General features: G+C 43.9%; 1 protein-coding gene across 1 annotated transcript in view; it reads left to right on the top strand.

Annotated features, from left to right (window-relative positions):
* The first annotated feature begins 3783 nt into the window (after positions 1–3783).
* Positions 3784–23987, top strand: part of LOC119798721 (spectrin beta chain, non-erythrocytic 1) — a 141264-nt gene continuing 121060 nt past the window's right edge. Inside the window, exon 1 of the mRNA XM_038308294.1 lies at positions 3784–3920. The gene's annotated coding sequence lies outside the window, so the exon portion shown is untranslated. The remainder of the gene's footprint in view (positions 3921–23987) is intronic.

The following is a 23987-nucleotide window of genomic DNA, read 5'->3' as shown; positions in this document are numbered from 1 at the left end:
ACTGGAAATAAAACTGCTTCTTAAAAACTATTTCAACATTTTATATTAAAAAAGAACTCCACCATAAGAACATTAAAAAGTATAAAACAATAGTTCAGTCTAAGTTTATTATTCAAAAAATTATGCAAGCTTTAAAACTGCTATGAAGATTTCAGTTTATTTTTTATTGAACATTTCAGAAAAAGAAAATTATCCTAAAAGAAAAGATTAATTATGCATTAACTTTATTAATGCAAAAAAATCATCTTCACACAATAATAACAGCTTATTTTAAAAGATGTATCTGTATTTTTGTACAAATAAAAAGAAGTTTTGGATTTTGAAAATATTGGAATAAAAAGAAGGAAAAAAAGCAGATTGCCCCCCCTCTCTGCAGAGGAAACTTTAACACGTTTTGACTTCAGAGACGGAACATGCATTAGGTTTCACTATTTCACCATTATTTTAAAAAGATTATTTTTATGCTGGTCTTGAGAACTTATTTTCATTCTTATATTAATGCACTGTAAGGGAAATAAAACATGGCTGCTTCATCACCTTTACATGATGGAGGCGGAGGACAGTTATCGTTTATCTCAGGTGATGTTAACCCTCTGATGGTGTTTTCCTGCTGCCTGCTCTGGTTGGTTGAGGTCATTCTCAGCTCTGGGAGATTCTGGCCTCTGGGTTATTTACAGACACACAATAGGATCATTAAATACCGAATTAATCCTGCTTTCATTTAAAAAAACAAACAAAACAACAACTTTGCAATCCGTCTAACATGCGCAGCAGATTTGCATCTCATTAATGATCTAAGCAGGCCAGCTGCAGCAGCAGATAGAGAACTTATTTCACTCAGCAGGGTTAATAATCCATCGTTAATTTGAACCAATCAGGGAACAAACATTTCTCATTATATAGAAATACTAGAAATAAAACTGCTTTTCAAAAAATATTTCAACATTCTACATAAAAAAAGAACTCCATAAGAGCATTAAAAAGTATAAAACAATAGTTCAAACCTTTCTCTAAAGACTGGCTCACTTTCCTTCGTCTCTCCTCTTTCTCATTTCTTTCTGCTCTTTTTTTTTAACACCAGACATTGATGTTTATTAGGGATCCACGATATAATGGGCCCCCTATCGGTATCGGCCTTAAAACTGAATATCGGACATCGGCCACCCCACCGATATTTAACCCGATATTTGATCAGCTTCTGAGTTTCTAAAGTCTAAAAAAAAAAAATACAAATACTACTACTTCTTCCTCAAAAACTTATTTTTTACAGACTTAAAAACTTCTAAAGACGATGGAAAAATATTGATACATTAAAATATACCAATATCTTCATATGCTGATATATTGCCATTTAAAAACACCATATCAATCTCTTTTACTAATGAAATATTGCTATATGTCATCGTTATGCTACGAAATCCCCCGAAAATTCACCAAATGTTGCCATATTTTTATATGTTGATATATTGACGCGGTATCGATCTATTTTACTAACAAAATCTCACAAGAATTTGAAAAATATCACGAGAGTTTGTAACAGAACGATGAAATTTCACCAGATTTTGAAAGTAAAATAGATCGATACCGCGTTTTTAAAAATCAGTTTGATATCAGCATATGAAAATATATTTGAGTATATTATTTTTCAAAGTGTCAGAAATGGATAACAAAACTGTTATTTTCAATGACTACTTATTTTTGTCCAGCTTTAACATCGGTATCGATATCGGTTATCGGCTACATGAGTTTTAAAATATCGGCATATCGGATATCGACCAAAATCCCAATATTGTGCATCCCTAGTGTTTATTCCTAACATGTTTTTTATATATATTAGTGCTGTCAAAATTATCGCGTTAACGCGAGGCCATTTTAACGGCGATAATTTTTTTAACGTGAGATTAACGCTATGTGGTTTTATGGTACAATTTTCCAAGTACATCCCGCTGCAGCCTGTGGAAAGGCGGGGCTATTTTCCCCCAGTCTATGCATTTCCCATAGGCTTCTAGAGCAGAGCTCCTCAAGGGAAAAAGACGCTCATACACTGGGTGGCGCTAGTGCCTTTTCTTTAAGCCCCACCACCAACAAACAAGTTGAGTGTCTGGTGCCTAGTAGCAACCTGAAATACGCTGAGAAAACAGATTACTGAGGTGAAATGGAATCTGCTACGGCACTCTTGCTGTCACAGGTCGGTATCGTGTGTGTGTGTGGGTGGGTGTGTGTGTGTGTGTGGGTGGGTGTGTGTGTGTGTGGGTGGGTGTGTGTGTGTGGGTGGGTGGGTGTGTGTGTGTTCTCATTTTTGTTAAGAGTCTGAAAAGTAACTTTCATAGACTACCTCCATCTAGTGATGTCGGTCTATTGATTTTGATGTATTGATTGAAAATTGTTCATTATTATCTTGGTTAATTAACATCTAATGTTAACTCTACTACGTTTTATAGCAGTAGGGTAAAATGCTTGTCTTTGTTCAAAAGACTGTATTGACTGTAAAGACTGTCTTTTACATCAGCCTGTTTTCAGGGCCTTTTTTTTGGCTACATATTTGTTATTTTTTGCTACATGCCTCCCCATCTTCCTGCCATATGTTCTATGGCATAAATCAGTGTCTGTGACCTGTTTTCATTTTAAAAAAAGAACATTGGCACAAACCTCGCCTGTATGTATTTTTTTGTATGTCATCGAGAGTATTTAAATGATTTTCAATCAGGAAAAAAATGTGCGATTAAAATGCGATTAATCGCGAGTTAACTCAGGCATTGATGCGATTAATCGCGATTAAAAAATTTAATCGATTGACAGCACTAATATATATATATATATATATATATATATATACCTCTCCAAGTACAGTAACTGACTGAAATGTTACTTGAGTAAAAGTCTTAAAGTATCTGAAATGGCTTGTACTTACGTATAAGAATTACTGTAAAAATAGACGTACTCAAATAATGTAGTGGAAAGTAAAGTAAAAAGTAAGTGCAGTTTGAATGACATTTCTTTTTACATTTTGATAAACTTTGAAGGTTAAATTCACTTAAAATAATATAAACAACCAAGTGTAGGATAAATTTAGACTGGCTTTGGGAAACAGACGTATCCTATTGGTGTTGATGAACGAGCCCAGGCAAGACCCGCCTTTGTAGTCAGTAGGGGGGGTCAAAACAACATTTCTCTCACTCGTTTTTTTTTTTTTTTCTTACTTAGTAACTAAACCAAACATTGAAAATGTATCAGAGTAAAAGTATGCATTAAGTTCGTAAATGTAGTGAAGTAAAAATGAAAGTTCTCAAAAAAATGCATACTCTTGGAAAGTATAAAGTACTCCAAAATATACTTAAGTACAGTAGTGAAGTATTTTTACTTTGTTACAGAACAGCATCAGTGGCTGACAGCAGAGATCCCATCTTATCTGTGTTGGACCATGAAGTCCTGCTTCCAGCTGCAGAATCCTTTAGAACCTTTAGAATACACCATCGTCTTCATCAGCAGGTCTTCCTTCCACTAAACTTTTCAGAACCTGTTGCTGTCTGCTGGAAATGTCCTCATTCTCATTATCGCACTCTGAGCTCATTCTGTGTTAATAGATCTATAGAATGTAGAAGTTTTATTATTTAAATGATTTAATAAAATAATGAATTTTTTTTGTCAGATTTTAATATAAAACATCTGCAGTTTAATCCAGAATCAAAGTGTTCATTCGGTGCAGAGCGGTGGATAAACCGAGCGCTCCTTCCGCTGCAGTCTGATCCGCGCTGGGGGCGGGGGGAGGAAGAGGAGGAGGAGCAGCAGGGGGAGGAGCAGGAGGAGGAGGATTGGTGGATTTCTGCTCCCTCTGCTGCTGCCTTGTTTTCGCTTCCAGCTTCCAGGCGCTCCGTCCTTCACTCCGAGCGGGACTTCAGAGCTCCTTCCCCGGCCTCCAGGTGAGGTTCCCTCCCCCCTCCTCCCACTGTGGGTTCCAGCCTCTGCGTGGATTTATCCCACTGTGTCCGCGGCGCTCTGTAGGTTTATTGTTGCAGCATCAGTGGATCCACCTGTGGGACCGATTGGAGCTGCAGCTGCTGCCCTGCGCTCAGGGTCTGCATGCTGGGGGGTCTACTGGTTCTACTGGGTTTACTGGTTCTGGTTCTGGTTGGTATAACCAGGTTTCTGTTGTTGGTTGAACTCTGCTGCGTTAATCTGTCTGTGAACTGATGGTTTGTTTTGACCTTCTCTCTCTGATGATGATGATGATGGTGCTGATTCTGCAGGCGTGGTCGCCTCTCTGACCTCAGCCCAGAATATTCCCACTTCCCTCTGAAGTCCCTGCAGGAATCTGCTCCTCCTCCTCCTCCTGATTTTCTCCAAGCATCAAATGTTTCTGATGTGAATCTTTTCCTCCCATTAGCTGCTCCTCCTCCTCCTCCTCCTCCTCCTCCTGCTCCCTCACTCACTGGTTTCCTGCAGTTTGGACCAGTTTCCTCTCTGGTTTAGATGCTGCAGGACTGAAATGTTAACTTTCTGCAATCTGAGCCTGAAGCTGCAGATTTGAGGCGTTTTTCTTGCTGCAGATTCAGCTTTCAGATCCTGTGGAGCAATTATGTAACCAGATCCAGGCTGGAAGGCTGCTGCCTCCTCCTCTCCTCCTCTCCTCCTCTTCCATAATCTGTTTCTTTTTTTTCTTCCAGTTTTCTGCTGGTCTTTTCTTTCCCTCCCCTCCCTTTACTCCCCTAATCTTCCTCCTTCATCAGTAGTTTTCTCAGTGAGGTTTTGGTTTGTTCTCCTCATCCTCAGGAACCTTCTCTGGAAATGTCCAGCCGGTGTTTTTGTTGACTCATCAGAACTTCAGTCACTTTAAGGTCCAATAAACCTTCGGCTGTTTGCTGCTGCTGTGCTCTGATTGGTCGAAATGATCTAAACCTTTCCAAGCTTTTTATTGGCTCCAAACTCCACCGTCGGCCTCAAACCGTTCCTGTCGCCTCCTTGGCTCCATCGCCTTGGCGACCGTGGTGTCGGTCAGACTGGTCTGGATCTTACCGACCAGTAGAGCCTCAGTTCCCAGTCAGTCAGTAAACTGGGATGGTTTCTGTTCCTGGATGAGCTGCTGGTTCATCCTGCAGCTCTGACCAGTAAGAACCTGGAGTGGACCAGAACAGAAGTTGGAGGAGGCGGTTCTGCAGCAGGTCCAGTTCAGATCAGATGGTTCTGCAGCAGGTCCAGTTCAGATCAGATGGTTCTGCAGCAGGTCCGGTTCAGATCAGGCGGTTCTGCAGCAGGTCCAGTTCAGATCAGATGGTTCTGCAGCAGGTCCAGTTCAGATCAGATGGTTCTGCAGCAGGTCCGGTTCAGATCAGGCGGTTCTGCAGCAGGTCCAGTTCAGATCAGGCGGTTCTGCAGCAGGTCCAGTTCAGATCAGGCGGTTCTGCAGCAGGTCCGGTTCAGATCAGGCGGTTCTGAAAGGGGAAGCAGTAAATCCTGGGCTCTGCTGCAGCTCTCTCTCTCTCTCTCTCTCTCTCTCTCTAATGGGGTCTAATATTAACCTCAGTGGATCCGGTTCTGTTCTGCTCTCATTTATCAGGTTATCAGGGTTCTGTGCGGGTCCAGACTGGGAGGTTCTGATAAACTGAAGTTCCTGCAGGAGGCAGAACCTTTGTGTTCTGGTTCTGCAGCCTGGATCGGGTCTCTGGTTAAATGTTGTTATCCACCGGTTCTGGACCCAAACGTCTCTCTGTCAGCTGACCCGGTTGGTTCTGTTGGGTCATTTGGTCAGAGAGGATTCTAAATCTGACCCGGTTTGTTTGGTTTCTCAGGTTTAAAGGAATTTATGGCTTTGTTTATGTTGAGTGACGTCATCATTTCCTGTTATTTCACATTAAAAACTTTAGTTCTGCTGTTTTTCCCACAAAACCTTCAAAATAAAAGCAGGTTCTGCAGGTTTTAGTGCAGAACATTAAAGCTGGGATTCAGGGAGGCGTCTTGGCTGTGTTTTCAGAAACCAGGACAGAGCTCGGTGTGTGGAGCTCTGTCCGTCCCTCCATCCGTCCGTCCCTCCCTCTGTCCGTCTGCTGCAGTCTGTCGCTGCAGGGACAGAAAGTGAAGCAGAAACCTTCCTGAATGTGGAACAAAGCGGCCGAATGAAAAGTTTCTGAGGAGGAGAGGTGAAGGAGAGGAGAGGAATGTGTGGGAGCGTTAGGGAGCGAATCGGAGCGAGGAGGTCCTCAGGGAGGAGAGCAGTGGGCTGAAGGAGGTCAGACAGAGGGAAGGAAAATAAAAATAAAGGAAGCAGCTCAGAGTTTAACCAGTTAAACCAGTGGGACTCAGAGTTTCTCCCACTGATAGAAAATCTTTCTGCTCCTAATTATCCACAGAACACAAAAAAAAAAACAAAGAAATCTAAATGAGTTATTTGTTTTATTAAACTAAATGCATTTTTCCTTGAATTGAGGAGGAAAGTGAGACACTTTGCTAATGGAACATTATGATTTCCAGTTAGAATAAGAAACAACAGCTGCATTGTCCTATTTCAAGTGCATATTATGTAATTATCTTATTTTAAGAATAAAAATACTCTTTCCATTGGTAGAGCATCTGATTTACCTGCTCAAATCAAGAGTAAATACACTTAATTTAACACATTTTTCTAGATCGTTTTTCCAGAGAATTAGTCGACTTCTTGGAAATAAATCCAATGAACTGATTCTTATCCTGCAGAATCTCCTGATGGTTTAATTCTGGTCGATTCAAACTGGATCAGAACCAGAGGAACATAATGTGATGCATGTTTCCTCCTCTGGACCAAGAAAAGGTTCTGCTGGTTCTGCTGCTTCCTGATCAAACCGGTCGAACGTTTATATCAATTCATATCAGAGCAGGAGGAGCGATGAGGAGGAGCAGAACCGCTGGGTTCTACAGCGGGTTCTGGATGTTCCCCTGCTGATGGTTCTGAGCCTGTTTATTGGGTCAGTCCATGAACTCTAAAGAATGATTTTAAAAAACAAACAAAAAGTTTTAATGTCAATTATTGGTGTTTATATACGGACGGTGATTAGGGCCACTGGAAAAAAAAAAAAAGTTAACTGATTTTTAAATTTTATTTCAGTTTAGTGTGGGAATTCTGACTGAATTCTGACAATAAAAAAGTCAGAATTTTGAGATTAAAGTTTACTTTTTCCCATACTAAACTGAAATAAAATTAAAAAATCAGCTAAGTATTTTTTTTTTCATTGGCTCTAATCCTCTTCCGTATTTATAGCAAAAAGGAGCTGAGAGAGATTTAATTTTCCAACTTGATAGATTTTGGTCAAAATAATTCAAACCTTTAAAGGATGTTTGAGACCTGATTCATCTGAAAACTGTAAATGAAGTTTTAAAACAATTAAAATATAGACTTAAAACATGAAAACAGGAGAATATCAATGATTTTCAGTAAATAAGTGATAAACAGAATAACTCCTACCAAAGCTTCGCTGCTGATAAAGATTAAGATATAAAAATGAAAGGTAAACAGTTTTTTTAAAAGACATTGTTAAACTAAAGCAAACTAAATGACATCAGAGCAATCCAGATCCATCCATCAGGATTAGTGTGTGTGTTCTAGAAGCTGTATATCTGAGCAGCTTCCCTGAAGGTTCTGGTGGGAAACAGTCCGATCGCTGTTATCAGTGAGTTCCTGGCATGTTTGAACCGCCTGTTTGCTCTCTGCTTCTTCTCATTTCCTTCTTTTATCCAGTGACAGCGCCGCGCCGGTACGGGGGGGTCTGAGGAATAATCTTTGAAGGCAGGATGGTAATCTGGATGAACTGACTGCACAGACCATGTTTTCAGGAGGACTTTCTCACTTCAACATAGATTCTAACTACTTTCTACCCGCTGATCACAGCTAATATAGCTGCCATTGTTCCAGGCAGAGAAAGGATAGATTAGCTCCGCCCACCGCGCATCAGAACTAAACTAAAAGCATCAGAAATGAAGCAGCACGCGCGTTTTAGCTGCTCCTGAATGTAGCATCAGTCTGCAGACGTTATAAAGTTAAAAAATTTAGGAAAGCAGAAGCTTTATGTCAGTTATTGATCCTTTTCATGATTATTACGTCTTTAGTTTATCAGGAGAACTAATTAAAACACAAAGTAAATGAAATGCCCAAAGGTCTGTGACTCAATGTGAGATTAATAAAATAAAATTAACTAAATTAAAAAAGATTATTTTAAAATAAGAAAACAAAACAAAACTAGATTTAAAATCTTGTTTTCATCTCTTTTTAATTCTATAAATACGATCAAATGTTTTTTAGTTTTAATATGAGGTGTTAAAAGCTGAAAACCGTTCGTTTGGTGAAACTTTGGTCTCTGTTGTTCCTGGAAAATCTTTCCTGGAGGCTGAGACCCGCGTTCTTTACAGTCGCTATGACGACAGAGAGGCTGACATCACTGGACTCCGCCCACCTGGGGCAGAGCTGTAACACCACCCTGATGACTTCATCCATTACGCTGCTGCAGCTCAGAAACACCTCCGAGGTTCTGCTTCCTGATCTGATCTGCAGGTCTGAGACCCAGAAGGTTCCAGAAACCTGGATCCTTCTTCTGGTTCCTGATGATGCAGAGAAGAATCTGCAGCGTCAGAAGAAGCTCATGTGTCAGCAAGCAGCAGAGTGCCTGATGCACCGCTCAGAGGGGCGGGGGTGGGTGGGTGGGGGGGGGGGGTTAAGGAGCTTTACAGCAGCGTATCCTCACCCACAAATACCCGCTGACACACTCGGCATCCTGGGAAATATCAGCGGGCTCAGAGGGCGGGGGATGGGTGACCTTGATGCTCAGAGGAGGACATCTGGTTCAGTTTACTGACAGCTGGGAGAGCAGGACCTACTCTCTGTTCCCCGCTTTAAAAGCTGAACCTGCAGATGAATCCGCCTGGTTCTGGTTCTAACTCTGACTCGGCCTGGTTCTGGTTCTAACTCTGGCTCAGCCTGGTTCCGGTTCTAACTCTGACTCAGCTTGGTTCCAGTTCTAACTGTGACTCGGCCTGGTTCTGGTTCTAACTCTGACTCAGCTTGGTTCCGGTTCTAACTCTGAATCCGCCTGGTTCCGGTTCTAACTCTGGCTCAGCCTGGTTCCGGTTCTAACTCTGGCTCAGCCTGGTTCCGGTTCTAACTGTGACTCAGCCTGGTTCTGGTTCTAACTCTGACTCGGCCTGGTTCTGGTTCTAACTCTGACCCGGCCTGGTTCCGGTTCTAACTCTGACTCGGCCTGGTTCCGGTTCTAACTCTGACTCAGCCTGGTTCCGGTTCTAACTCTGACTCGGCCTGGTTCCGGTTCTAACTCTGACTCGGCCTGGTTCCGGTTCTAACTCTGACTCGGCCTGGTTCCGGTTCTAACTCTGGCTCGGCCTGGTTCCGGTTCTAACTCGGGCTCGGCCTGGTTCCGGTTCTAACTCTGGCTCGGCCTGGTTCCGGTTCTAACTCTGAATCCGCCTGGTTCCGGTTCTAACTCTGGCTCGGCCTGGTTCCGGTTCTAACTCTGACTCGGCCTGGTTCCGGTTCTAACTCTGACTCGGCCTGGTTCCGGTTCTAACTCTGACTCGGCCTGGTTCCGGTTCTAACTCTGACTCGGCCTGGTTCTGGTTCTAACTCTGACTCGGCCTGGTTCCGGTTCTAACTCTGACTCGGCCTGGTTCCGGTTCTAACTCTGAATCCGCCTGGTTCCGGTTCTAACTCTGGCTCGGCCTGGTTCCGGTTCTAACTCTGGCTCGGCCTGGTTCCGGTTCTAACTCTGGCTCGGCCTGGTTCCGGTTCTAACTCTGACTCGGCCTGGTTCCGGTTCTAACTCTGACTCGGCCTGGTTCCGGTTCTAACTCTGAATCCGCCTGGTTCCGGTTCTAACTCTGGCTCGGCCTGGTTCCGGTTCTAACTCCGGCTCGGCCTGGTTCCGGTTCTAACTCCGGCTCGGCCTGGTTCCGGTTCTAACTCCGGCTCGGCCTGGTTCCGGTTCTAACTCCGACTCGGCCTGGTTCCGGTTCTAACTCTGAATCCGCCTGGTTCCGGTTCTAACTCTGACTCAGCCTGGTTCCGGTTCTAACTCTGAATCCGCCTGGTTCCGGTTCTAACTCTGAATCCGCCTGGTTCCGGTTCTAACTCTGAATCCGCCTGGTTCCGGTTCTAACTCTGACTCGGCCTGGTTCCGGTTCTAACTCTGACTCCGCCTGGTTCCGGTTCTAACTCTGGCTCGGCCTGGTTCTGGTTCTAACTCCGGCTCGGCCTGGTTCCGGTTATAACTCCGGCTCGGCCTGGTTCTGGTTCTAACTCCGGCTCGGCCTGGTTCCGGTTATAACTCTGAATCCGCCTGGTTCCGGTTCTAACTCCGGCTCGGCCTGGTTCCGGTTCTAACTCTGAATCCGCCTGGTTCCGGTTCTAACTCTGGCTCGGCCTGGTTCCGGTTATAACTCCGGCTCGGCCTGGTTCCGGTTCTAACTCTGACTCGGCCTGGTTCCGGTTCTAACTCTGACTCCGCCTGGTTCCGGTTCTAACTCCGGCTCGGCCTGGTTCTGGTTCTAACTCCGGCTCGGCCTGGTTCCGGTTATAACTCCGGCTCGGCCTGGTTCCGGTTCTAACTCTGACTCGGCCTGGTTCCGGTTCTAACTCTGACTCGGCCTGGTTCCGGTTCTAACTCTGAATCCGCCTGGTTCCGGTTCTAACTCTGGCTCGGCCTGGTTCCGGTTATAACTCCGGCTCGGCCTGGTTCCGGTTCTAACTCTGACTCGGCCTGGTTCCGGTTCTAACTCTGAATCCGCCTGGTTCCGGTTCTAACTCTGGCTCGGCCTGGTTCTGGTTCTAACTCCGGCTCGGCCTGGTTCCGGTTCTAACTCTGAATCCGCCTGGTTCCGGTTCTAACTCTGGCTCGGCCTGGTTCCGGTTATAACTCCGGCTCGGCCTGGTTCCGGTTCTAACTCTGACTCGGCCTGGTTCCGGTTCTAACTCTGAATCCGCCTGGTTCCGGTTCTAACTCTGGCTCGGCCTGGTTCTGGTTCTAACTCCGGCTCGGCCTGGTTCCGGTTCTAACTCTGAATCCGCCTGGTTCCGGTTCTAACTCTGGCTCGGCCTGGTTCTGGTTCTAACTCCGGCTCGGCCTGGTTCCGGTTATAACTCCGGCTCGGCCTGGTTCTGGTTCTAACTCCGGCTCGGCCTGGTTCCGGTTATAACTCCGGCTCGGCCTGGTTCCGGTTCTAACTCTGACTCGGCCTGGTTCCGGTTCTAACTCTGACTCGGCCTGGTTCCGGTTCTAACTCTGACTCGGCCTGGTTCCGGTTCTAACTCTGACTCGGCCTGGTTCCGGTTCTAACTCTGAATCCGCCTGGTTCCGGTTCTAACTCTGAATCCGCCTGGTTCCGGTTCTAACTCTGAATCCGCCTGGTTCCGGTTCTAACTCTGACTCAGCCTGGTTCCGGTTCTAACTCTGGCTCAGCCAAATATTTAAACCCTGAAAGTTTAGGATGAGAATAAAAAAAGCTGCTCAGAATTTTATAATAACTGCTTTAAAATGACGAGGAGCAGAAGATCTTCATCAGCTCCTGGAACCTCACATCTTTAGGATGATTTTCTTTCTATTTTAAATCTAGGATGTGATCTAGATTTAGGATTTTAGGATTCTAGGATTCTAATCCAACCGGATCAGATTTCCTTCAGAAAGGATTTAATCCAGAATGTAAACCTCCTGATCTCCACATCTATGGTTCCCTGCTCAGGTTCTTCAAGGTTCCTGAACTGCTGCTGTGTTTGGGCTCCTTGTTCAACTGTAAAGCACCTTGAGATTTTTTGTAAATTGGTGCTTTATAAATAAACTGAATTGAATTAAATTGTTCCAAAAAAAAAGAAAATAAAAAACAATCCACTGAATTTGTTTCCAAGTTTGAAGACGTTTCTCTTCCATCCAGGAAGCTTTCTCAATCAAAATGTCAGACTCTGATGGTTCGAGGTTTCAGGTTCTGTGCCTCCTGAACCCCCCCGATCATCAGCCCCCCCCGCCGTGCTTGGTCATTGGTTTGATCCATCTGAAGGACTAAACCTTTTCCCTCTAATAGCTTCAAAAACCAACCCTGTCCTGAACTTGAACTTTGACCTGCCGACTGCGGCTGATGGAGAGATGTTTCTCCTCTGACCTTGAGGTGTTTAGGATGGAGTCCTCCATGTTGTCACCAGGTTTTAATGTTTAAACTGACCTGAAAAACCAGCTGGTTTCCATCCTCCCTCTGATCTGCTGTGTTTATATGAACATGGAGGTCCATCAGAACCCTGTAGAACCCTGAGAGTCCAGGAAACTGGAACCTCTGCGTGACACGGAGCTCAGATTAAGACGCTTTGTTTCCCTAATAGATGTCAACAGATTTATGAGCAGAGAAACCGTCACAACACACATCCTGCACTGTGAGATTAGATCTGATGACCCACAATGCATTGCAGCGTGAGCCGGACGGGGCTGGCTGTTGGATCGGAGCCCGGATCAGATGATTATGGGACGTGTTGATTAGGCTGCCGTCAGTCGGGCTTAAACTGTGGAGGACTTTTGTTTAATCAGGTTTATGTAACATTATTTTCCAGCTGTGTTTGTGTGAATGTTGTCTAACAGCTGCTGCAGATCTTTATTCAATTCATATTTTGTTTGTTTATTTCATAGAAAAATGATAATAGATCAGAGAAGAAAGATTCTTTAACCAGAGAGAGAAATGGCTCAACCAATAAGAACGACCAGGTTGGTTCAGGAACACAGGATTCCTGTTGTGAAGTAGAAAACATTTCTATCCGGTTTGAACTTAAGAATGTCACACCTCACACCAAGCCTGCATTTATTGACATCAAGCAAAAATAAAATGTCTCAGAAACAACCAACTCACACAGTTAGACACCATGGATTTAGTGTTTTGGTTTGTTTTGTTACATTTTGTCGACCTGGTTACCAATAGTCAACCAACATTTTGCCATAACAGCAGCATTGTATGGCTGTAGCGCTTGCCATAGTGTTATCATTTTAATTGTGTAGAGAAAATATTGCCTGAACTTTTAAATACTAGGCTTAAAACTTTCCTTTTTGATAAAGCTTCTAGTTAGAGTGGCTCAGGTTATCCTGATCTATCTCTATAGTTCTGCTGCTATAGGCTTAGACTGCTGGAGGACATGGGGACCCCTTTTTCATCGAATGATGTGAAGTCTTCCTGGAGAGGAGTCATTGATGATGTTATTCTTCTTTTTCTATGTCTGCTTCTGTCTCCTTGAACCCCAGTGGGCCTCAGCAGATGGCCGCTCACACTGAGCCTGGTTCTGCTGGAGGTTTCTTCCTGTTCAAAGGGAGTTTTTCCTCTCCACTGTCGCTGCATGCACGCTCAGTGTGAGGGATTGCTTTATAGTCGGCAAAAAATACGAGCAAACACTTTACCTGCTCATCCAGGATGAATGAATCATGCAGCTTAAAGACTGTCAGCAATCAGCTGATATAACTGTCTCTATAAAGATCCTGAAGTGGAGAAACGCTGTGAATTGGTTCAACATAAACAAAATGAATTCCATTCTATTCAGTTTATTTCTATAGCGCCAATTCACAAGGCAGTTTCCAGTTCACCAGATCATCCAGTCAGATTGATTCAAAGTTTTCTATCTAAGGAAAACCAGCTGATTGCATCGACTCATTGACTCTTCAGCAATCCCTCACACTAAGCATGCTTGTAGCGACAGTGGAGAGGAAAAACTCCCTTTTAACAGGAAGAAACCTCCAGCAGAACCAGGCTGAGTGCATCCTCAGTGAATTGGAATTAAAAGCAATACATCCCTAATTTTATTGGCCAATCTCTCATGTCAATATATCAGTATCAGTTACTAACATCTATTTATGAGATAACGGATTACGTTCTAAGCTTGTTCACGGCTACAGTCTGAACATTGCTAATTAAAGCAAACAGGCAGGTCTTTAGCCTGGTGCTTCTACCTACCAGCCATGCTGGGATTGGTTTGGTGTTGACTGCTTTCTGTGGCCTATAATGAGAGCGCCCTCCTCTGGACAGCATTAAAACTGTAAAGAATCAATGTGTTTGATTTTGAAGCCTGAACAGCAACAACCCTATAAACACCACTCACACCAAGACTCCCTGTTTCCATACTATGGCGTTCTGTAATCTTTCAGTTCTGGCTTGTTTTTTTCTAGTTCCTGTACTGTTGATGCATTATTTCCTGGACCATCTGAGATAAATCATCTGATGAAGGACCCGGGGCCTCCCAGCTTTTCAGAGATGAAGCCAGAAGGTCTCCTAAACTGGAGACGTTTCACAGAAAGCAGTCAGTCGTCTGAAGTGTAAGCAGAGTAAAGAGGACACATCTGGCCGGGCGGGTCGAGGTCAGACTGTAGATCATCTGAGCTCTGCGGGGGGAAGCAGAGCCTCGGTGCTGCTGGGGAATGATGGGTGGAGGCAGGCGGGGGTAATTAAAGGAGAGCAGGGTGTTTATGAGGGGAAACTTGAAGGAAGACTCATAAAACAGCTTTAGAGGCTTCATTTTCTTTATTTCACTAACCCTTTTCCCTATCAGGGAACTAGCCGTTCTCTGCAGACCTTCTGGAGACCAAACCACCAGAACCAGTCCTAATGGGTCTGTGAAGCAGCTTCTGTCTGTTCCTATGGCAGCCTGCTAACTGCATGCTAACTGGTTGCCTGCTGAGTGGTTGCTCACCTGCTGCTCATCAGCTGGTTGCTCTTTGGTGAAGAACCTGCTGATGAGAACCAGATGCTAGAAGGTCCTCATCAGAGGGAAACATCTGAAGGACACGTAATGATGGCCTTCCTGCTGCCAGCTGGAGGTTGGGGTGGAGGGAAGTGTGACGTGGTTCTGATCCGGTGTAGAGAGGCCAGAATGTTTTCCTGTTTTAGGATGGAGAACCTGAGGTTGATCCGACACGTTGGACTCAGACTCAGAACTAAAGCATCACCTTTTCCTGGGCGGGCAGAACCGTCCTGCTTGGCGTAGAATTCAGAACCAGGAAATGGACCCGATCCTTTTAATTCAAAGCCGCCTACTGAAACAGTTTGGGTCGTCCTCTAAGAAACGAACCAGCTACAGTAGATGGTTAACCGGCCATTTTATTAGGGACATCTGGTCCTGGTTCTGACCCACTTTGTCCTTCGGAACCGCCTTCAATCTTCATGGCATTGATTCAGAAACATTCCTCCTTGTTCTGGAGGTTGGACCAGTACCTTCTGCCTTGAACGTCCATGGATAAACTTAGATTTGTACCCAGGTTGTTTCCTTGGGCGTGTCCCTTGCAGGTTCCTGTAGTTCTCTGGTTTTTTTCTGCAGCGGTCCTCCTCAGATGGACGGATCAGGAGGACGTCTGAAGACTCCTCTTGACCTCTGCTGCTTATCTGGAGGGTTTGGTCCGTCTGTCTGACCCCCCCACCAACATTCTTCTCCTCTCTCCTGCTTCTTGTCGTCATTCTGCCTTAAACTCAGAGTTCTGGTCCAGTTTTCTCTCTTTTTGCGGTGGAAATCAGGTTATCTGATCCCGGTGGAGCTCCGTTCTCCTTCTGAGCCTCCATCTCTGCTCCGTTTTTCCTCGGCCTCGCTGCACCAACATGCCATCCTTTCATGCTGCAGGCTTCCTGCCGCCCACGCTGCTCTCTGCTTTATTCTGCAATCTGTTTCCCTCTGAATCGGTTCTGGTTCTGTTTCGAATCCTGAGCTGTTTGAACCCGCATCAGGAGGTTCTGGTTCCGCTCAGGGTCATTTCTTCCAGGTCGGGGAAAGTTCAGCCTTTCCTGTTAATGTGTCCCGTTTTTTTCCTAGAAGGTCATTTATCTGTTCTGGGAAAAAACGGCGTAATTAGAAGGAGAAGAAGCTCCTTTCTCTGCCGTTTGTCTGCGTCAGTAAATTAGAGCCTAATGTGGTTAAAATGACTCAGAATGAGGAGAACCGGACCGTTGTCACGTCTGGAGCCACAATCGATCCGTCTGTCTGCTGCAGACACAGCAGCGCTTCACAGATGGAGATGACTGAATATCTGCTCTTTGCCCCTGAAGGCATCCGACCTTCAGAGCTGATGGGTAACGGGAGATCCTGCTGAGGAGGAGATGTTTGTCATTCTGTTGCTGAAAGTTCAACGTTTTATCAACGATAAAAGGTTTAAAGGAAGGAGCAGGTGGAGCAGCTCTGATCATCTTCCTGTTTGAAGAAGAAGACCTGCTCAGTTTATTAAAACGTGAAGAATTGTTCTGTTAGAGTCTCCCCATTCACAAAGAAACGATTATTAATGTTTAAAGTCTGCAGCTGCTGGTCAGATCCAGCAGATTTACTTCTGGGATCTGGATCCATCAGATCAGAACCATCTTTTAAAACTAGACTTAGAACATTCCTTTCTGACGAAGCTTCTAGTTAGAGGGGCTCAGGTTATGCTGCTGTAGGCTTAGACTGCTGGAGGACATGGGAACCACTTTTCCTTCATCTGCTTCATTCTCTCTCTATTCTACAATTCTGCAGTATCTGTTTGTTAAAGATGTACCTTAGATATCTAAATATTTTGCCATAACAGCAGCAGTGTATGGCTGTAGGGTTTGCCATAGATATAATCATTGGGTCATTTTAATCATTTAATTGGAGAAAGAGGAAAATATTGCTTAAACTTTTAACACTAGACTTAGAACATTACTTTTTGATAAAGCTTATAGTTGGAGTGGCTCAGGTTATCCTGAACTATTCTGCTTCATTCTATCTCTATTCCCCAACTCTGCACTATTTGTTAGTTCAATCTCTAACTTAAACTTTTAGCCACCTGTAGAGCTAGTTTACTGTTAGTTTTTCTAAGATAGAAATTATTTATAGATCAGTGTTTCTATATGTTTCTTTTGGATGACTTCTTCTGTCTCCTTGAACCCCAGTGGGCCTCAGCAGATGGCCGCTCCGGTTCTGCTGGCGGTTTCTTCCTGTTAAAAGGAATTTTTCCTCTCAACTGTCGCTGCATGCATGCTCAGTATGAGGGATTGCTGAAGAGTCATCAAAAAATACAAATACTGTTCCTGCTCATGCAGCAGGAGTGAATTACACAAAGTTAAAGACTGGCTGCAATCAGCTGACTGCATGATCTGATTGATGCGTTTCTATAAAGAGCCTGAAGCGGACATATGCTGTGGTGCTACATGAGGAAACTAAACTGGAATTAAAAGCAATACATCCTCTCTTTTACTGGTCAATCTCTAGTGTCTTTATGTGGAAACATAGAGCAGTGTCAGTTAGATCAGATATGGGCCTGCATTCTAAGCTTGTGCGCGGCTGCAGTCTGAACGTTGATAATTAAAAACAGGCGGGTCTTTAGCCTGCTGCATCTGACCAGCTGCTGGTTGGATCTGCTGCTGACATCTGGGTCCATCGGATCAGAACCATCCGACCTGCAGAACCTCTAACCTTCTAATGATGCAGAAGCTCTCCTGGAAAGTTAGCTAAAAACGAACCCTGGTTCTGTTCATGCAGAGAATGAAGACCAGCAGCCGGTTCTGAGTCCTCTGTGTTTATTTGAAGTGGAGGAGGTGGTCCGGTCCGGCCTGGCCCGGCCCGGCAGGGAGGCTGTTTTTGGCTGCGGTCTCTGGTTGCATAATGGGAGGAAAAGCAGCGGGAGCGTTTGGACCCAGCGGGCGGGGCGGTTGAGCAGCAGAGTCTGAAGATCAGACACATTCCAGGGAAACCTGGAAGGTTTTGAAGCCTTTCCAGGGATTGTCTGCTGCTCGCCTCGCTAACAGGTGATCCAGAACCAGAGACAATAAAGTCTGATCAACCGCAGCCTGACCTCCAGCTGTGCCTCGTGAACCAAATTTATGACCCAAAACAGAAACTCCTGAGATTCAAAGAGCTGAAACTTCTTTAGATTTACTTCCTGAAGGATCAGTTTAGGTTTTTCCTCTCAGTCACTAACTGGAGTTCAACTTCTGACCAATAATTCAGGAAGTTTGCGTCTCTGCAGCCTGAAGCGCTTCAAGTTTCTCAGATTCTTCACTGAGGAACTGAATTTATCTGAAAAACAATGAAAACCAGGCTGGATGTTTTTCTTAATGTCTGAAACTTTTTACTTTTGTTTAGTTTCTGTCTGTCAAACTGACCTGGAAGCCTTTCCTCCCTCTGGTTCTGGTTCTGGTTCTGGTTCTGGACCTAAAAGTGGTTTGTTGTTGCTATGGTTTCAGACGTGACGTCAGCAGGGCTTCAGATTAAGGAAAAAGTCCTAATTTGGACATTCTGTCCACTGTGGGAACCAGGCTGCGTCATCAAAAGCCCAACTTTAAAGTTCTCACCATTTAAACAGCTTCCTGTTTTCAGAGCAGAACCGGACCTCCAGTCTGGGTCTGACAGCCTTTCTGCTGGACGGATCACAGACGCACAGATTAGATCTCCTCCATCTCCCACACCAGACGTCTATCGGATGCATGATCTGCTGCAGACGCCTTCAGGCTGTTTGAGTCCCATCGGGTCAGAGGAGCTTCCTCCTGCAGATGATGAGGAGCAGCATGAATGTTCTGCAGGCAGGATCTGAAGGGGAACCTGCTTCCTGTTGCCTTCTGTTACTTTCTGCAGCTTAGAGCTTCATATTATCCTGGATCTTTTGTCCTTTTTAGGCACCTGTAGAAATAATTGGCAGCATTCAGGTGGAAAAGTTAAATTTCTTCATAATTTGAAGTTAAACAAACATCTTTACACGTGAAATGAAAATGAATTCATTATTTAGAGGAAATAAGTAGATTTAAAGGTAGTAAAAAAGAATGGAAATAAAACTCTTTGATAGATTAATAATTGAATAAAATCCTGCTTTGACTTTGATTCTACTGTAGCTTCGAGTAGAGATGTCATTTAAACCAGGCTGAACAGGAAGCTGCTGCTGTTGACGTGCTGCGTTCAGGCGTCCTTCATTAACGGTAAATATCTGCAGCTTGGAGCTTCCTAACTGCAGCTTCGATCCTGCGTTCCGATCTTTAATCAAACACGGCGTAGACATGCATGAGCAAACTAACAGGACTGCATCAATAATTCAGGGAAACGTATCAAATATGGATTTCCAGCCGGCGAGCGGCTCTGCAGAGCTTTTAGCTAATCTGATTGTTTTCCAGAGTCTCTGATCGGCTCTGGTTTGTAGAACAGCTGCAGGAGGAAGATTCTGGAAAGTTAAAGTTTTAATTTAAAGAAAAGATGTGAATCTTTTAATAAATGAGCTGTGATTGGTTGGTTGGTGAGTTTGTGGAAAAAGGAAGAACTTTTCCATAAATGACGTCCTGGAAATGAAACTTTCTGAAAATGACGAGTTTCTGAAATGTTTTCTGGTTAATCGGAGGCGATTAAACCAAATGATCCGGATCTGTTTTCTTCTTTTTGTCTAAATCTGGGCTCAGAACAAAACGACTGGCCTGACTGAGCTAATATGACCGCATGACTTATTGATGGCAGCAGCAGCAGCCACCGCCCGTCTGGCTGCGTTCGCTTTAACAGATGGTTCAGATGCTTTTCTTCTGGGTCGGCTCAGGTCGGGTCCGTCTGAGGCTTCAGGCTGATCCGGTTCTAACTCCTGGAATAAAGCTGAGTAATAGAGTTTGGAGGTTGGGGGGGTTAGGGTCTGCTGGAGTCATTGGTAAAGCCTCTGAGGCTGGTTCCTCTGCTCAGATCTGGAGGAACTAAAGTTTCTTCTTTGTTGCATTGATGTATGAAAACGTACAGAAGTAGGAATTAAAAATGTCGCCACTTTCCTTGATCGGCCCCTTGGTTCCTTTTTAATCATCAATCTTAACTCAAATATTCTTTCTGCAATGATTTATTTCCCCAGTGTTTTATTATCATTCCACTGTTACAAATGCAGAGCAACGAAATTCCCTGTGTATCTAACCCAAGGGTGGGCAATTCCAGTTCCTGGGGGCCGGTATCCTTCAACTTTTAGATGTGCCTTTGGTTCAACACACCTGAATCAAGTAATTAGTTGATTGAGAGGACTTGTGAGAAACTGACTGCATACTGAGGAGGTAACTCAGCCATTTGCTTCAGGTGTGTTTGACAAAGGAAGGATGTAAAACTTTCAGGATACCGGCCCTCAGGAACTGGAATTGCCCACCCCTGATCTAACCCCTCCCCTAGGGGAGCAGTGGGGGGTGAAGGGTCTTGATCAGGGACCCAGAGTTGATGCAGTGGGTCTCTCTGCATAGCCGTGTGTGAAGCAGCGCTGGTTCTAATGGAGGTCTGATTGTTTTATTTGGCAAAATGTTAATTTTATTTGTGTTTATCTGACTGTGTTCATTATTATTCCTGCACTAAATGAAAAAAGTCAGAATCTATTATTATCTAGAGTCTATTAATAACAGGAGGTGAAATGCAGCTCCAGACTAGCTTTGAATGTGGTGATGTCATCAGTACGCTTCTGTTCCAGTCGACCCAGATTGCTCCCGTTCTCCCCGACTCCAGACTTTCCTGGGTTCTTCTTAGAACAGACTCGGCAAGAACACGAGTCCGTACCCACGTTCTTGTGAATTTAGAAACGGTCAACAATTCGCTCCCCAACTACACACCTGTAACGGTCACCACTGCTCTGCGAAGATTCTGATTTCAACCGTTGCGTATTTTAGCTGCGACATTTGATTTAAGATGCTGTGCAATCAAGGTTTTTCCTCGGCTTATTTTGTGTGATAAATGTTAGTTTGAATAGAAGTAATGATAGAGAAATTCTGTACCATTCCCTATGCAGAAAGCAGGTGCCTCCCCTCCCTACTCTAGACAAGGGTGAAGGGAAGGTCATGAGAAACAAGGAGTTCATAAAGCCCACCGATATTTAACCCAATATTTGATCAGCTTCTGAGTTTCTAAAGTCTAAAAAAAAATACTACTTCTTCTTCTTCCTCAAAAACTTATTTTTTACAGACTTAAAAACTTCTAAAGACGAGGGAAAAAATATTGATCCATTAAAATATCCCAATATCTTCATATGCTGATATATTGCCCTTTAAAAACACCATATCAATCTCTTTTACTAAGGAAATATTGCTATATGTCATCGTTATGCTACGAAATCCCCCGAAAATTCACCAAATGTTGCCATATTTTTATATGTTGATATATTGACGCGGTATCGATCTATTTTACTAACAAAATCTCACAAGAATTTGCAAAATATCACGAGAGTTTGTAACAGAACGATGAAATTTCACCAGATTTTGAAAGTAAAATAGATCGATACCGCGTTTTTAAAAATCTATTTGATATCAGCATATGAAAATATATTTGAGTTTATTATTTTTCAAAGTGTCAGAAATGGATAACAAAACTGCTATTTTCAATGACTACTTATTTTTGTCCAGCTTTAACATCGGTATCGATATCGGTTATCGGCTACATGAGTTTTAAAATATCGGATATCGGGCAAAATCCCAATATCCTGCATCCCTAGTTAAAATGTAAGCTCTTATCATTCTCCTGTTTCTGGTGTGAACGGAATACAGTTGTTTTAAATGTTTATCTGAGCTAATTTATTTCCTTTGATGAACTAAAGTGTTTCTCTTGGGAAGATTTAATGTCCGTGTGTGTGTATGCTGTGGATTCTTTTTAAATGTAGAGGCGTGTTTCTGAATGCTTCAGAATCGCACTCAGTTGTATTCAGCTGGTCTGTGCCGTTCTCCTCTGCAGAGTAAAATAAAACGTTTTCTTCCTTTCATATCAACTCTCAGTGCTCATTGTTTTTACTCCACAATGCTATGACCGAAAAATGTGATTGACAGATGGGCGTTGATATATGATTGGCTGAATGTAGGTGTTCAGGCTGACCGATTTTTTTCTTAAATAGAAATGTTCTACATTTTTGGACAATATGGTCTGATAAAGAGTACATTTATATACATGTTTAAGTCAGAATGATTTGACATTTGAATATGAATCTTTGGACTAAACTGGGAAAACTGGACATAAATAGTGACTCCTGCTGATATTTGGTGCCGTTTAGATAAACTCTTTAGGAACCTGAACGTATTCAGAACATAGTTTGTTTCTTCATTATTTTCCTCTGCAGGTTTTTACTGATCTTAATGTTGATTCTCAGAGATTGAGGCTGAAATAAAGTGTTAAACTGCACAGAATGAGAGGCTCAGTCACTTCCAGGGGCCTCTGGGCTCCATCATGTGAGGAAACATCCAACCCCCCCCTAAAAACAAAGAGGCAAAGCATAAAAGCCTGAAAGCAGAGGAATGTGTCAGCAGTCAGAGAGGATGAGATCACTGGGATGAGAGGAAGGCCGAGCGAGCACAGCTATGAATGGAGCCGTCAGAGAGAGAGAGAGAGAAGGTTGACCTCTTTTCCATCGGATGGGATCTGCTGCAGGACTGTGGATCCATGCTGGACACCCAGCAGGGTGGGATCAGACTGGGAATGATGGTTATTCCCACAGACGGTCATTTCAGCGACTCTGACGCCCGATCGCTGATATTAGCTGCAGATCTTTGTTCAGGTTCAGGTTCTGATCTTTACTGGGATGAAGGAGAACCAGGCAGCTGAAAAACGGAGCCGTACACTGGAAAAACGATTTAGAAATAAGTAAAAATGTCTTAAATTAAGTGTTTTTACCCTTAATCTGTTTAGGTAAATGAGATAGTTTACCAATGGGATGAGTATTTAACTCTTAAAATAAGAAAACAGTCTAAAGATGGATTAATGCTCCTTTTTTCTATAAAACTGAGTTTTACCACAGTGTCTGTTGATTGATCTGCAGCCAGTGGGCAGAGCTTCAAGTGTCTGAGCCCTGCCTTGAGTTTTTACGGATCCTGTTTGTCCTCTGATGGAAGGACGGAGCTGGAAACTGGTGTGCATCACTGATGCTGCAGGGATGCGGCTGAATGTAAACGCTTGATGCTACAGGAGCTGCTGCTGATCAGTGGTTGATGGACGGCGAGGGAACAGCAGCAGCTTCTGAGTATCGGCTGGAGTTTCACATCTAAACTAGAAGAATCAGAAGCTTCTGTGATCTTTACAGACTGACATCAGAGAGGATCGTTTCTGGCCCAGTTATCTATCGACTGATCGCGGTAACCATAGCAGCCACAAAGTGCATTAACAGATAACCTAATTTAAGGGAGCAGAGATGCAGAGGCTGGAAGGCGACCTCTGTGAAGGTCTGAAGGTTTGAACTTGCAGAGAAATGTTCGGTTCTGCTGATTATGGAGAATAATGTCCTAATTACACAGGAGGAAGTCTGTGATTCATTAATCCGTTCAGTTTTTCTCTTTCTGATCAAAGAGCTTTTTAAATCCGTTTAAAATCCATCTGACATTTAAACTCGGAGAGGAAAACCACCCGCTGCTCGTCTTTCGCTCCAGATCCATCTCCTTTCCATAAACTTCAGGTTTTTCTGCGTCTAAAATTAGATAAAAGTGTTTAAATCAAACCCTTCAAAAAACCAGAATGGAGCTGTGGTTATAAACTCTGAGCCGAATGTTTTGGTTTTACACCCTGACTAGGAACATCCCCCCCTAGCCCCACCAGCTGTGGGCCGGATGTTTGCTCCGATACAGGAAAGGAATAAACGCCGTCACGTCGTCGGCGTACGCAGAGATCCAGTTTGACGTCAGCTGGTTAGCATCCCTGCGGTTTAATGCTGCTGCTCCCTGATGATGCTGTCGGCCTGTGAGGAGGGCTGGTTTCCATGGTGACCACTGTTTGGGTTCATTTCTTCTCATCTTAAAAAAGTCTGCCGTCGGCAGCAAGTCACTGAGCTGGAGTCTGATCCGTCAAACTGAAGGAAAGTGAATCTTTAAAGAGTTTTATGGAGGTTTTTACTGCAGGGGGAATAAAAACTCCCAGAATGGGAGGAAATGAATCAAACACATGAGCTGGAAAACAAGCTGCCGCCTCCTCAGCGCTTCTGAGCTCACGTCGGTTCTGACACCTCCAGGTCCAACGGTGACGACATGATGGGAGGTTTTTAGAGGGACAATAATATCCAGTCGTAATCCTCAACATAAAGAACAGAAAAGAGTTTGCTAAAGAG

This window comes from Cyprinodon tularosa, unplaced genomic scaffold (assembly GCF_016077235.1).
Source record: "Cyprinodon tularosa strain WSP-4 unplaced genomic scaffold, ASM1607723v1 ctg634, whole genome shotgun sequence".
NCBI lineage: Eukaryota > Metazoa > Chordata > Actinopteri > Cyprinodontiformes > Cyprinodontidae > Cyprinodon > Cyprinodon tularosa.
Note: the sequence above shows the minus strand (reverse complement) of the source record. Positions and strands in the feature narration are given on the sequence as shown.